At 42.6% G+C, this 16,241-nt stretch overlaps 1 pseudogene; it reads left to right on the forward strand.

The window, feature by feature from the left end:
• The first annotated feature begins 331 nt into the window (after positions 1 to 331).
• Positions 332 to 960, forward strand: LOC148042051 (chaperone protein ClpB3, chloroplastic pseudogene; annotated as a pseudogene).
• Positions 961 to 16,241: the final 15,281 nt, after the last annotated feature.

Raw genomic sequence — 16,241 nt, forward strand, 5'->3', positions numbered from 1 at the left:
TATGGAAACCTACCGGATGCGCATGTTATTTTTGATACACTACCCAATCGAGATGTTGTGACATGGAGCTCTTTGATTGGAGGATATACCCAACAAGAACACATTTAGGAGGCTTTGCAACTATTTAATCGCATGAGTGATCTAGGTTGTGAGCCTGCTAGCTTCATGTACAATTGTGTTTATTGACTTTCTCATCAAGGCACAAAGATTTGATGATGCATTGGAAATGTACAACAGAATGCAGAAAGTAGAAATACATCCAGATAGTCTCACTATGGGTATGGTTACTCTTGGACTATGCAAAGCCAACAGGAAGCTAACTTCATTGGATATGGGGGCTCTCATTGCTGGTGCCAAGTATCGAGGAGAATTTGCAGAATGCTTTAAAGTTGTACTGAAAGCTCTTTCAGGAACTGATGGGCAAATTATTCTCTTCATTGATGAGCTTTATATGGTTGTTGGAGCAGGTGCTCAAAATGGAGCACTTGATGCTGGCAACTTGTTGAAGCCAATGCTTGGACAAGGTGAGTTGTGCTGTATTGGAGCAACAACCTTGACTGAGTATCAAAAGTACTTAGAAAAGGATACTGCTCTGGAAAGAGGTTTCCAACAAGTTTATGTGGGCAACCATCTGTGGAGGATACTATCTCGATTCTCAGGGGATTGAGGGAGAGATATAAACTACATCATGGTGTGAGGATCGCAGATGGTGCCATAGTGGAGGATGCCGTGCTTGCTGACAGATATATTAGTGTGCACTTTTCGTTTTCTAAGGATGAAGATACCATCAGGAAAGCAGGAGATCCCAGCTATCAAGGGAGAGGGATTGGACTAAAAATAGGAAAAGATCATGAGACTTTCAACCTGCTTTTTGGATTCCGGTGGAGGAGAGCGAGGAAGAAGGGAACCAGACTAGAAAAACTGGGTAGAGGGAAAAAGCTCCAACACCATATGACATGAAAGATGAACGACTCAGAGGTCTCCAAGCAGGTTCTGTATTGAACATATAATCTTCTATCCAAATCACCAAAAATATCATTGGTGGTATGTTATGCCATCAATACCTCAAAGCGCTTGAGTGTATGATAAAAGAACTATCCCTAGCATGGATGAGGAGCATATGCAAATAGAGGAGTTGATATTGTGGAGAGTGGAGAGCGAGGAGGGCTTGGAGTGTGCAGAGGAGATAAGCATGGATAATGTAGATAAAGAGATAGGAGTACAATAACTTTTTGAGAATGAAGTGGACTCCTCTTTCTGTGGTGGAGACCTATGTATAGACCTTCTACTGAGTTATGCCAAGAGCTTGACATGGAGCCATAGCATTAATCGTATTTGTGTTAGTTTATCAAATTCATTGATATTTTGCTTTTATTGATACTTTAGTATATGCTTTTTAACTAATATAGTTTTTGTCGAGCTATGTTATCATGCTTTACCTAAACTCTTATATTGATTATGCTAATATCATTTTTTGACTATGTGTGTTACTATTGACGATATCCAGAGAGAAAAATGAGCCAAGGGATGATAGATGAAGAGCTGCAGAATATCTTCATGCATATGTCTTCGGATCAAATGGTACCATAGTAGATCAGGAGTTGTCTCGAAATCATCTCAGTGTTCTACACAATCTATATCAGTATGCTTTGACGCTTTGATCTCCAATATAGGCAAAGTCAACGCTCTAGACTCTACCTATTGATGGCTATGGAGAGAGGCTCAGGGATGTCTCGCTCCATTGATAGAGGGGGTGGTTGTGGTGGTTCTAGGGGTGCTATGGAGATGCAAATGTTGTGATCCCATGGTGGTTGCTACTCCTTACTCTCATACGAATTCTAGAGAGGCTAGCTTAAGTGGATGTTATGGAAGTACTAGTGCAATGTCCCCATCTCGTTAGTAGAGTAGACATGTATCACCTAAGGGTTTGTGACATCTATAGGGACATCTACTCCCACGACTCCAAGTTTCACTCATCTATTTGTAGCTGGCATCCCTATGGGTACTACTCTAAGAGATACCAGTCTTGCATGCATGCCAAATAGACAAGGGTCTCCTGATATTCCCAGGAGCGTAGTCATTGATGGGAGAGGGTGCACCTTAGGCATACCCCACCATGATACGGTGTCGAAGGGTTTTCCAAAGCAAAGTCGCGACCACAAAGGACCTTGACTAATTTCAGGATAGAAGATCAATCATCCAAATAAACAAAATGAGTGGATTTGTGAACAAAAATAGATCTGCCAAGCTTCTTCTGCAAAGAATCTGAAATAAGACTTCTTTTTACGAATGCTCTTCCTTTTTCAGCAGCAGTAAAAGTTCATCAAGTATTGGATTGTAGACAACTCCCATAGTTGATATTTTCTGAATGATTAAGCCGATTGATATGATATGATATTAAGATTATTATCACCCTTCGAAGATGATATTCAGAGTATTATCACCCTTTTACGTGCGAATTGTAGGGAGGAGTTCTCGTTGCACAAAATCAGAGCTACCATCACTCAGATAATCAGAGAAAAGTTTGGGCATAGTAAATTTCCTGACAACACTGCTGTCAATTCCAATCATAGGACCACAGATATTGCCAGTGACAAAGGCACACAAGATGCGGACTATAGTACCCAGTGATAGTGATCGGAGTGTTCATATTGCTATTACTGCTATCGGGGATGCTAGGGCACACTGTGGGTGCATCTGTCAGCACCAACCACATTCGTCAAGATAGGTAGCTCTGTCTTCAATATGTCCCATTGCGAGATTTTTATTGACAACGAGTATGAGCTAAATGACCATCCCTACGGATGAGCTCGGCTTGTTCATCCTTATCACCTTTGCTGAGAATATACACCATCCCTGTCGTGGCTCCCTCGGCATACTTAAACAAAAATTTGAGAGATCATGTGCAGCAACCTTGGGAGACGAGGCAAAGTTGAAGAAATACAGACCTGTTGCCACCGACGTCAGCTACACAGTGCCTTCTTCTTCGTGACGCAGCCGTCTCACTCACGATTCGCTTCCTTCGTATGCTCTCATCCGAGGAGAGACTTGCCGTTTCACCACACCACCTATTCTTCACACATTATAACGCGGCCTTATAATGCTCTGGCCACCTTGCATTAAACGCGTAAACCTGCGTAACCAGAAAAGAATTACAATCCTCCATAGTTCAATTTATTCTTGCTTTTTCTTCCTTCTTCGTCACTTCGTGCCTATCTGCTTCATCATCTTCACCACAGCAACTTCGTCCTCCACGTTGAGCCTATAGGTTTGATGAATTTCCTCAGTCCTTCACTTCCTTTGATGGCCGACTTCCCCTCTACAATCTCCTCTCCCTTTTCTGTCCTTTCCTCTTCGTCCCTCAGTCGTCGCAGCTGGGTTTCTTCTTCAAGCATTTGATTGAGACTCTGAAAGTCTGGGCTATCAGTGGTAAATTTGCTTCGTCAACAGCAACTCGAGTTGATCGGAATCAGTCGCTTGATTTTATTGAATGGAGCCTCACGATAGGATCGATAGGATTGTTTGGAGACCTTTCAAAGCACAAAAGCTCTTCACTTTGCTTGATCAGAAGGATAGTAGCAAGCAGCCGAGGCCTATGAAAAAGGACATTAATACTGCTTCTTCCTGTTTAATCCAGCGAACCATCATCGTCTTCTCCTATCTTCATTTGTTTCTTCATCGTCGACTACCTTCGACTTCTCTTCATTCCGCCTCTTTTGTTTTTCTGCAACCTCGCTCCTTTGTTCCCGTTTCCATGAAGCTCTCTCTTCCCCTCTCTGATTAGCCTTTTTCAATGGCTATTCGGCTTACTTTTGCAGGAGCTGAGACCTCCCCTTTCCTCGCACATGTCCCCTCTGTTCTTCATCCTGAACTTCCCACAGTTTTTTTACGTTCCCCTCTGTTCTGCTTTTTTGTCTATTTCCCTCCTTCACATCCTCCTTTCTCAGCATCCGCCTCTCCCGTGTAAGATCCATACCTCCTCTATTCCCCACGTTCAAAACTTCCCTCCCTTTTCGGATTTCAGAGCGCCCTTTTGCCTCCCAGATTAGCGTCCTTTTGCCTCCCAGATTAGCGTCTTTTCTCCCCTTTTTCTGCCCTCATATGTCAAATCCATCAATCCCGGGTCCTCCAAGTTCTTGACAAAGTGCACATGGAGCACAGAACAATCATTGTATATAATCAGTGAGATATGTCTTCCCAAAGCACCATGTTTGTGCAGGTAATCTGCAACTCCAAGACCTTTCCAAACCTGTACATTGTCAATGTTGATAGCTGCTAGGTTAAAAATCCAGTATGGAGCAGTACATAGAAGTATAAATGTCACTATATGGACATAACGATTCCCAAATCCTAGCCTCTCCATATTCCACCCAAAAACACAGAATGAACACAGCACTGACAAGACTGCAACTGGTGGATCATTACAGCAATTTTAGAGTACCCATTGCCATTCTGGATCCTGAACAAGAGCACCATCTCTTGACATAAAAGAAACTTCACCACAGCAAATCTTGGGAGCCCGTATGATCCTTAATGATGGTGTATGTTCAAGCTTCTCTTGCTGAATAAATCCTGTTTCCTGAATGTGAAGTTCAATTTCTTCATGGATTTGGAAGTCTTTCCCTAAAGGACTCAAAATACTATACACACCTGCTGCAGCTGGAGCACCATTAGCAACCGCAAGGCACAAACCAACCCCAAAAGGGCCTTTCTGACCTCTTAAAACCCCAGTTGAGAGTGTAATGAGATCATCTCATTCCATGCCACGACAATGTCCTGATCAAACAGCCCATCAAACATGCTCTCTGCTTCTAAATTGTTGCCACATTTATCATAAATATTAATAAGTGTGCTATAAACAAAAACATCTGAAGTGAAGCCCTTCATGGGAACATCTATACTCATACGCAGGGAATAAATGTAATCACAACAACTAAGTATGCATAAAGTATTAAATCGCACACACAACTTTCGGGTGGTTTTCACACCTCGAATGCGCAGCAATACGACATCCACCCCCTCTAATCCTGTGCATCCTCCGGATGGGCCAACTACCCATGATCATTATCATCAAGATCCACAAACAAATCAATCTCTTCGTTACGCATTTCCGGTAGATCAACAAGATATCCAGCCATATCATCTGTCTCTTCCATTGGAGTTTCTTGTCGTTGCTCTTCTCTCGAAAATTCTTCCAAAGCATAATCTTCATCATCTCTTTTCTTGAAAATCTTGATTCTTTTTCCAGCAATAGGCACTCTAAGCACTGTTCCATCCAATTCTGTCAGCTCATATGTTGCATTATCAAAGACATGTCTGACTATGTACGGCCCAAACCATCTTTTCATCATCTTCCAAAAAATCTGCAATAACTTCCTCATTTTCCGCATGGTTCTAGTGTGGCTCTCATCCCAAAATAGTTTCTTCCCCTTTCGAAACAGCTGATAAAAACAATCTGCTATGTATGCAAAATGAGGTATCCAAATCATATAAAACACACAAGCTCCAATGAATCTCTGTATCTCTGAAGTGGTAGAACAATACTCCATAATCTTGCCTATAAAATCCACCTTCTTATCCACAGTCGTGTATTTCGTGTCAACCCTAGCTTCATTATGCCCTTCTGCATTACATAAATCTTGCTGTAAATCAGCAATTCTGCACTCCAATGGCTGAATATTCTCAGCCCTCTGCTCTATGGACTGCATAGAAACAGCCCCAAACTCTGAATGCTGAAATATTTCAGCAGTAAACTCTGTTGGCTGAAAATTTTCAGCCCTCTGTCTCTCTGAAAGCTGATCATAACCAGCTGGAAACTCTGTTTGCTGAATTTCTTCAGCACTCAACACTCTTTGCTGAGTTACCTCAGCCTCTAACTCAATCTGTGACATAAAATTTGCAATTTCATGAAACATGTCCAGGGATTGCACTAATACATTACCATGACAATTCAGCATATCAGTTTTCAGCATATCTCCCGTCTCTGCCATCGTATCTGCACAAATCACACTGTCATACATACCATCTATGTGCTCATCATCCTCCAAAATTCCTACATTTTTCAAATTTTTCTCCATCCTGCATATATACTGCCTGGCAGCTCTAGACAATCTAGAAGTCTTCTGATAGCTCATCGAACTGTTTGCTGAAATCCTAACATAACCGGAGGAGAAAACACTACTGCTGCCAGGAGGCGAGAACTCCAATCTCCTCTCCTCTGTACCATCGTCGTTCGAAACGGCGGTACCTAATGAAAACCCAAATCCCTCACAGTGGGTAAGGGTGCATCTCTGAGAGTATCCCTATTTCTAACATGGTTCACACATACAGTCATAAACTGAACTGCTCTCATACCATCTTTACTGCGAATCCGTGCATAAGCAGATCCATCATCCATGACCTTTGTCTCCATGTGCATCTCTGTAATGAATGGCTGTCCAAGAATTATGGGATAAGAGCATGAATCCTGCACAAAGAAATGAAAATCCTCCTCTACATCACCAATAGAAACCCTGACACTAGGGCAAGCAGCATATAAATCACCTGCAGTGTTATTGGCGGCTCTCATACGCCACCCATGCTCTACATCCATAGGCCATCTGTTACTCTCATAAACCCCACGTACTATGAGATTAATCTCTGAACCATGATCAACCAATGCAACATAAGGCACCTGTTTTTCTCCAACGTTTACCATCGTCTCTGTAGTTGCCCTAGCCCAATGGCTCCGCGAAAAGTGACTACGCGGTATCAAAACAGGCTCATCAATTTCAGCATAATGCATAGGCTGAACCCTCTTCTCTATCTGTGGCAAAACAGAAGCATTATCAACCATAACCTCATCATCATCCTCATCCAACTCTCCAATCAAAACTCCCTGTGTATCAGTGGTAGCCAATGCATGTCTTTTCCTCTTCAGGACCTCCTGAAACTGATCCTGAAACTCTCTTTTTGAGATGCCCAAAATCTCGGAAATAGTGAAAGTCACCTCACTGCCAAGTATCTTATCATTAAAGATTTTCTTCATATCTGTAGATGTCTCAATATCGGACATCAATCTGAATCCTGGCTGCTTTCTCTCTCTAGGCTCTTGCCTCTTTTCCCTCTTTTGAGCATCCTCCATCTGTCGATCTGGCCCTGGTCGTGAAGACGGTCCTGCAGTAGGTGGAGGAACAAACTCACCCCCTCTAGTCTTCTTAGTTGCACTTGGATTGTCTTCATCCCTCTTACGCTTCTCCTCAACAAATACATCTGCACCATGAGATTTAGCCAAATAAGCATAAATAGAATACATGTCAACAGGCGAGTCCCATCCTGTCTCTGATCTGATGCTAGAGCCTGCGCTAGTCAAAACAGTTTGCTGAATTTTTCCCTTGTTTGCAGTCTCCATAGCATAAGTCCATAGTGCGGACTGAGTCTCCAATCCCTTCTCAATCTGTACTCCATATGCAGAAGCATCACCTCTAGCCGTCACATAAGAAGTACGCGCAGCCATGTCCTCCACTAACTTCTTCATTCCACCTTTACCAAAGTTGGTAGCAAGTGGAGCTCCTGTCTCAGTCAACCAAATCTTACCATCTTTCCCCCAATATACCAAATTCTGCCTCCTTGCATCCTAGAAAGAGTCACAATCCCTGCAATGCTGATGCTCCGTACTATCACACCAAATACATCTCCGATCTCTCCTAGGTGCACTAGGAGCACTCCTAGGTGCAATAGGAGCACTAGAAGAAGTAGCAGGCGCAGTTGAAGCAAACTGCTCCTTCAACTTACCCACCAACTCCGCTTTGACTGACTCAAGTGTCAAATCTGTGATACCTTTGATTATGTCATCGAGAGAAGTTGGCACCGATGGAGCGGATGGTTTTGGAGCAGAAGGTGTAGGCATCGGTCGTGGAACAGGAGGAATAGGTGAAGTAGAAACAGTAGGCACTGGCATAGGCCAAGAAACTGGCTGAGGAGGAGAAGAAATAACAGGGATAGAAGTAGGCATAGGAACAGATGATGGTGTAGGTGTCATGGAACCATTCTGTAGGCGAGTCTTCCATATCCTCCTCTTGGTCAAAGTCGAGACTGCATCCTGAGCATCCTGCCAATCAGTTTTAAGACCCATAGGCTTCGTGCGATCTTCAAGAAGCTCACCCAATTCTTCTTGAAGAGCAGGATCTGCAGCTTGCAAGAAAAGCTCAACTTTTTCAACATCCAATGCTCTTTGTTCAATGGCATCAAGCTGACTATACCTCTCTTCGAATTCTTGAATCAACTCCGAAGCAGCAAGACCTTTGTTTGGCATGTAGACCCACTCTCGGAATGACCGCCGAGTAGCCATACCAAAGTCCTCAAGGAAGTATTCTTCTTTTAGAGCCTTCTTAAAATCTTGCCAATGTGTATTTTGAATAAATAAATCAGTTACCTTTGTCCTCAAAGCAGGTGTGACAAGGCGAAGGAAGTACTTACTCATAAGTCCAGCAGGAACTCCAAAAAACCCCATCTTGATCTCATATGTCTTCAAATATGCTGAAACATTACGCCCGTCAAATAGCTTCTTCTCACTCTCAACTGCTTCAATAGCCTTAGTCGCGCTGTTTGCATTCTCCTGCTCCGAATAGAGTTGCCTTTGCTGAGACAACTGTTGTTGATGCAATTGTTGTTGCTGCTGCATATACATTTGTGTTTGCTGATTTTGGAGCTGCATATACATGGACATATTCTGCAAAATCTGTTTTAGATCCTCCGTTGAAGTACTGGACGAAGTAGTCATTGATGGAGCTGAAGTAGAGGCAGCTGGAGTTGTAGAGGAAGCTGAAATAGAGGCTGAAGTGTCTCCCATCCTGAAATTTCTGCGACGCTTTCACGTCGGGTTCACCAAAGATGTCGAAGGGTTTTCGAAAGCAAAGTCGCGACCACAAAGGACCTTGACTAATTTCAGGATAGAAGATTAATCATCCAAATAAACAAAATGAGTGGATTTGTGAACAAAAATAGATCTGCCAAGCTTCTTCTGCAAAGAATCTGAAATAAGACTTCTTTTTACGAATGCTCTTCCTTTTTCAGCAGCAGTAAAAGTTCATCAAGTATTGGATTGTAGGCAACTCCCATAGTTGATATTTTCTGAATGATTAAGCCGATTGATATGATATGATATTAAGATTATTATCACCCTTCGAAGATGATATTCAGAGTATTATCACCCTTTTACGTGCGAATTGTAGGGAGGAGTTCTCGTTGCACAAAATCAGAGCTACCATCACTCAGATAATCAGAGAAAAGTTTGGGCATAGTAAATTTCCTGACAACACTGCTGTCAATTCCAATCATAGGACCACAGATATTGCCAGTGACAAAGGCACACAAGATGCGGACTATAGTACCCAGTGATAGTGATCGGAGTGTTCATATTGCTATTACTGCTATCGGGGATGCTAGGGCACACTGTGGGTGCATCTGTCAGCACCAACCACATTCGTCAAGATAGGTAGCTCTGTCTTCAATATGTCCCATTGCGAGATTTTTATTGACAACGAGTATGAGCTAAATGACCATCCCTACGGATGAGCTCGGCTTGTTCATCCTTATCACCTTTGCTGAGAATATACACCATCCCTGTCGTGGCTCCCTCGGCATACTTAAACAAAAATTTGAGAGATCATGTGCAGCAACCTTGGGAGACGAGGCAAAGTTGAAGAAATACAGACCTGTTGCCACCGACGTCAGCTACACAGTGCCTTCTTCTTCGTGACACAGCCGTCTCACTCACGATTCGCTTCCTTCGTATGCTCTCGTCCGAGGAGAGACTTGCCGTTTCACCACACCACCTATTCTTCACACATTATAACGCGGCCTTATAATGCTCTGGCCACCTTGCATTAAACGCGTAAACCTGCGTAACCAGAAAAGAATTACAATCCTCCATAGTTCAATTTATTCTTGCTTTTTCTTCCTTCTTCGTCACTTCGTGCCTATCTGCTTCATCATCTTCACCACAGCAACTTCGTCCTCCACGTTGAGCCTATAGGTTTGATGAATTTCCTCAGTCCTTCACTTCCTTTGATGGCGGACTTCCCCTCTACAATCTCCTCTCCCTTTTCTGTCCTTTCCTCTTCGTCCCTCAGTCGTCGCAGCTGGGTTTCTTCTTCAAGCATTTGATTGAGACTCTGAAAGTCTGGGCTATCAGTGGTAAATTTGCTTCGTCAACAGCAGCTCGAGTTGATCGGAATCAGTCGCTTGATTTTATTGAATGGAGCCTCACGATAGGATCGATAGGATTGTTTGGAGACCTTTCAAAGCACAAAAGCTCTTCACTTTGCTTGATCAGAAGGATAGTAGCAAGCAGCCGAGGCCTATGAAAAAGGACATTAATACTGCTTCTTCCTGTTTAATCCAGCGAACCATCATCGTCTTCTCCTATCTTCATTTGTTTCTTCATCGTCGACTACCTTCGACTTCTCTTCGTTCCGCCTCTTTTGTTTTTCTGCAGCCTCGCTCCTTTGTTCCCGTTTCCATGAAGCTCTCTCTTCCCCTCTCCGATTAGCCTTTTTCAATGGCTATTCAGCTTACTTTTGCAGGAGCTGAGACCTCCCCTTTCCTCGCACACGTCCCCTCTGTTCTTCATCCTGAACTTCCCACAGTTTTTTTACGTTCCCCTCTGTTCTGCTTTTTTGTCTATTTCCCTCCTTCACATCCTCCTTTCTCAGCATCCGCCTCTCCCGTGTAAGATCCATACCTCCTCTATTCCCCACGTTCAAAACTTCCCTCCCTTTTCGGATTTCAGAGCGCCCTTTTGCCTCCCAGATTAGCGTCCTTTTGCCTCCCAGATTAGCGTCTTTTCTCCCCTTTTTCTGCCCTCATATGTCAAATCCATCAATCCCGGGTCCTCCAAGTTCTTGACAAAGTGCACATGGAGCACAGAACAATCATTGTATATAATCAGTGAGATATGTATTCCCAAAGCACCATGTTTGTGTAGGTAATCTGCAACTCCAAGACCTTTCCAAACCTGTACATTGTCAATGTTGATAGCTGCTAGGTTAAAAATCCAGTATGGAGCAGTACATAGAAGTATAAATGTCACTATATGGACATAACGATTCCCAAATCCTAGCCTCTCCATATTCCACCCAAAAACACAGAATGAACACAGCACTGACAAGACTGCAACTGGTGGATCATTACAGCAATTTAAGAGTACCCATTGCCATTCTGGATCCTGAACAAGAGCACCATCTCTTGACATAAAAGAAACTTCACCACAGCAAATCTTGGGAGCCCGTATGATCCTTAATGATGGTGTATGTTCAAGCTTCTCTTGCTGAATAAATCCTATTTCCTGAATGTGAAGTTCAATTTCTTCATGGATTTGGAAGTCTTTCCCTAAAGGACTCAAAATACTATACACACCTGCTGCAGCTGGAGCACCATTAGCAACCGCAAGGCACAAACCAACCCCAAAAGGGCATTTCTGACCTCTTAAAACCCCAGTTGAGAGTGTAATGAGATCATCTCATTCCATGCCACGACAATGTCCTGATCAAACAGCCCATCAAACATGCTCTCTGCTTCTAAATTGTTGCCACATTTACCATAAATATTAATAAGTGTGCTACTAACAAAAACATCTGAAGTGAAGCCCTTCATGGGAACATCTATACTCATACGCAGGGAATAAATGTAATCACAACAACTAAGTATGCATAAAGTATTAAATCACACACACAACTTTCGGGTGGTTTTCACACCTCGAATGCGCAGCAATACGACAACGGATATCTAGTGGATGAGAAAACAGGTTTCGTGATTATGAATGATGAGGGGAGGAGGGTGATGACTCGAATAAGAGAGTTATGCCAACAAGTATTTAGGCACAATGTTTTAGACCACTAGAAAAATATGCCGAAGGACTATGGAGAGTAAGGACTATGTGGTAGCATCCTTGCATGAGGAGTTCTTGGTACCTATGGCCGTGGGGAGAGGTTTTGTTGAGATATCGAGCTCCACTCGTGATATGCCAGGGTGACCGTTGTGCATTTATGTCACCGACTTGTCAATTGCAGATGCGGTTGGTATACCGCCCATGAATAATAGCTAGATGATAGCTATCCTTATCTACTCTAGTTCGTGGCTCAGTTAGTATGTCACCTTAGTTAGTTGAGTTTGGTTTGAGACCCATATATAGGGTTCTTCTATTTCTTTATACAAGAGTTCTTTTTGGCTTACACAACTAAGAAGAGGAAAATAGTTTTCAGCCTCCACCTTTGTGTGTATTCCTCCATTGTGCAAGCAAGAAAACTATAAGTGAGACTCCTTCCTTCTCTCCCACAATCTTGACATGGTATCAGAGCCTTGTTCGTGGTAAGGAGCTCAAGAAAGCAAGCCAAGCTCGCGGTGTTCTGGTAAGAGGAGCAGTGTTGCTTTCATTTTTTCTGTTTTGCGAGCAGATCTCTGCAGGCAGCACAGCCGGAAATTGCAAGAGTGCATTGTCTCAGGTTGAGATGCCCTTCACCTTGTTTTTTTTATTTGAGGCCATTTCGGGGCCTGTTTTGGAGGCGGAAGTTTTCTACACGCACTCAGGAAAAGGCCCAGTTTTATGCTGTGCAACCACTGTTCTACAAGTTGGTGAAAAGTTACTGTAGAAATTGCATCGTATGCCTGTGCACAGAGACATTGGGAGTTACAGAATCATCCTTGTTACCCGTTGATGCAAAATCGTCACTAGGAAGTGACTGTGTGGTCAAATACCACTTTCGTCAGTTTTGCAGATTTGCCTTTGTGAGGTTGAAGCTGTGTTCTTTGCAGTGACAGAATTTTTTTGCAGCGTTCTGTAATGGCGTATGATTCTCTCTCACAGATTGTCACTGAAAAGCTTGACAAGAACAACTTCCAAGCATGGATGTTTAGAATGACGAATTTCCTTATGGGAAAAGGATATTGGGAATTTGTTGCAGGAAATGAAGAAGAACCAGTTCTTCCTGATGTTCCCAATCAACAGCAAATGCAGGCATTTAAAGCATGGCATGAGAGAGCCACGAAAGTTATGTATTGGCTGTCTATCAGCATTTCAGACTCTATGATTGTGCATATTCAGGATGCAAGTATGCCAAAGGAGGCATGGGATACTTTGTCAAAAATGTATAGCACAATTACGCAAGCCAGGAAAATGCAGCTCAAGCAAGAGTTGCATAATGTGCAAAGAGAAAATATGAGCATCAATGACTACCACATGAAGGTGAAGAAGATTGCAGATGCACTTGCTTCCATTGGGTCGCCAGTGGAAGATGATGATTTAGTTTCTGTGACCTTGAATGGTCTAGGAAAGGATTATGCACAGTTCCGAACATCCATTTCCATCCATGAAAGATTTCGTGATTTTGAGGAGTTGATTGCTCTTCTAATTTCTGAGGAGCAGAGAACTGGTGGTGCATCTTCTTTAGGAGGAACTTCAAAAGAAGTTGTCTTCTACTCAAATGCTGGAAGAGGTAGAGGCAGAGGTAGAGGAGGCCGATTTGGAGGCCGTGGTAGAAATCAGAATATGCAGCAAACTCAAGAAAACCAGTCCTATGGAGGAGGATGTGGTAACTCTAGAGGCAGGGGGAGCCAAAGAGGTCGTGGTGGATGGCAAAGAGGCGAAAATGCAAATAGTAATGTTGAATGCTACTACTGTGGTAAAATGGGTCATATGGCTAAAGACTGCTATAAAAAGCAGAATGACATCATGAATGGAAAACTGCAACAAGGGAATTATGCATCTTCTAGTAGACAGGGTGATGACAGAAATGAGCATTTGTTTATGGTGCAGCACATGAATAATTCTGTGACAAGTGCAGAAGAAAGCAACGATGTATAGTATGTTGACTCAGGTGCATCAAACCACATGACAGGTCATGCAGAATGGATGGAGGATGCAAGGAAAATGGAAAAACCAAGATTTGTGGAGACTGGTGATGATACTGCACATCCTATTGTGCAGATTGGAAAAATTCCTTTCTCTATGCAGGATGGAAAAAAGAAATACCTGCCCGATGTATTTCATGTCCCGAATATCACCAAGAATCTGGTTTTTGTTGATCAAATGGTTGAGCAGGGCTTGCAGGTCAGATTTAATCCTCATGGATGCTTTGTTGAGGATATGAAAAATAAAGGTCACTTGATAGCAAAAGGAAAGAAGAAGGGCAAAAAGTTTACGTTGGATGCAGACATGTCTGAATTGAGTGCAGCAATGTTTGCACATGGAATAAGTGTAGTTGCAAATATTGATATCTGACATAAACGCATTGGTCATGTTAATGTACAGCGACTTAAATCAATGCAGGCCCAAAATATTGTTGCAGAATTGCCTAAATTCAAGCTTGCAAAAATGCATAAGGTATGTTTTTCTTACTTTCCTATTAAAAGTATAACTAATTAGAACTTTTTCTCCACCTTGTCTATGTAAGCAACCCTGATCTTTTGTGTGTGTAGGCGAATCCGGATGTGGAGCACAGCGAGGAGGGGGATAGCGACGCTAGTAGCCATGGTGGTACTAGCGAGGATGTTTCCTCTTCAGATTCGTAGAGGAGCACCATACCTCCTCATGAGGCCTTCTTTTCTTGTATATGTATGATATCTCTTTGAGCCTACTGCTTGCGCTCACGCTTTAGGTCGCAAGCACTCAAAACTTCCCTTGTAAATGCTTTGATATATAATGAATACATGGACTTTCACTTTCAATTCTCGTGCCCGTAAGATACATTGTCTTTTTTCCAAATACACAATCTGATGTATGCTTTTTTTTTTCCAGTTCTGTTTTGCGCATCTATCAGCGTGTCTAAATTGCAGGTAATTCGCGTTTATTCGCGCGTCTATAATGCAGATTGCAAGCGCTTATACACACGCTGTATTATTCAAATTAAAAAAAGAAATTAAATATCTTTTTTTAAAGGACATTTTTTGTTTTCCGTTCGCGTCTATCAGTGCTTGTAAAAGCGCGTCTAAAAGCATGCCTATATGCGCGTGTATATGTGAGTCTATTGCGCGTCTATTTGTGCTGTAAATTCGTCGATACATGCGATTATAGACGCGGAATGATAGACGCGCAAATAGACGGGCGAATAGACGCACCCGTAAGTTTTTCTCTGTATTCAAAAATCGAGGCTAAATGTGCGTGTATGAGGTTTTTTTGTTGTAGTGGGAGGAGGGATTTTGGGAGAGTGTTTATAAGTGTGTTAAAAAATATATTTTGCAATTTTCAAAATGACTATAATGGTCAAAGATGTTATTCTCCTACATTTTTTATACATATATGGAGTGGTTCGTAGCCTATTTTTATTAGAATGTCTACTATTATCTCCTTCACACATGGTAGTATATGGCCATTTTCCTTGTTAGGACTAAATTCTATGGGTTTGAATGGTCCAAAATGGTTACATTCCTTGTATCATGACAAAAAGAGTTGATAGTCATTTTAAACATCATGTGTCCACAACTAATAAGATTTTTATGTGCGTGTGTGCAAGTGTCTATGCACTCACCACATGAGTACAGATCCCATGCAAGACAACATATGCCCTCGATACAAAAACAAAGGCCACACCATGAAAGGACAATAGTAATGCAACCTATAGGAAAAAATACAAGAAAGAAGGCACCTGGCACACTGTTCTCCTTGATCTTTTTCTTGTCTGTCCACACATTACAACATAATCTTTTGTAAACATCCTCTGTGAAACGAGAGAATTTCATCGCAGGCAAAATGTCGCAAGCTACCAAAAGTGAGAATAAGCTAAGCCAAAATGTCGGTCACCCGTGTTAGTTATCAAGGATTTGTGAACTCGCCCTTTGATCGCCACCCGAGGATCCTAGTTATGTATAAAAGAAGGGCATGTTCCGCTTGCGCTTTCGTTTTCGCTTGTTCGGAGTAACTAATAGAAGCGCACTGGTGAACGGTGGTGCAGTTTCAGCGTTTCATTATAACACGAGGCTACCTGGCAGCGATGGCTCGTCGATCCGTGCAGCAGACAGCCAGAGGAAGAGTTTTGGCGTCGCGCAGGGTACTTGCCCTGGTGGCGGCAGCCATGACGATGATGATCGTCATCCTTGGTGAAGCAGGGATTTCAACGGCAGGTAATATAAATAATCTGCTCCTCTGTGTGTGTGTGCGTGTGTGTCTCTCTCGTGTTCTGGTCTAGCGAACATCAACGACCACCATTCATTATGATCGACGAGGCTTATATAATATACAATTATACATAATAATGTTAGTGTCAATA

The sequence above is a fragment of the Lygodium microphyllum genome, chromosome 1, assembly GCF_053477565.2.
Source record: "Lygodium microphyllum isolate KBCC chromosome 1, Lygodium_microphyllum_v1.1.10, whole genome shotgun sequence".
NCBI classification, from domain to species: domain Eukaryota; kingdom Viridiplantae; phylum Streptophyta; class Polypodiopsida; order Schizaeales; family Lygodiaceae; genus Lygodium; species Lygodium microphyllum.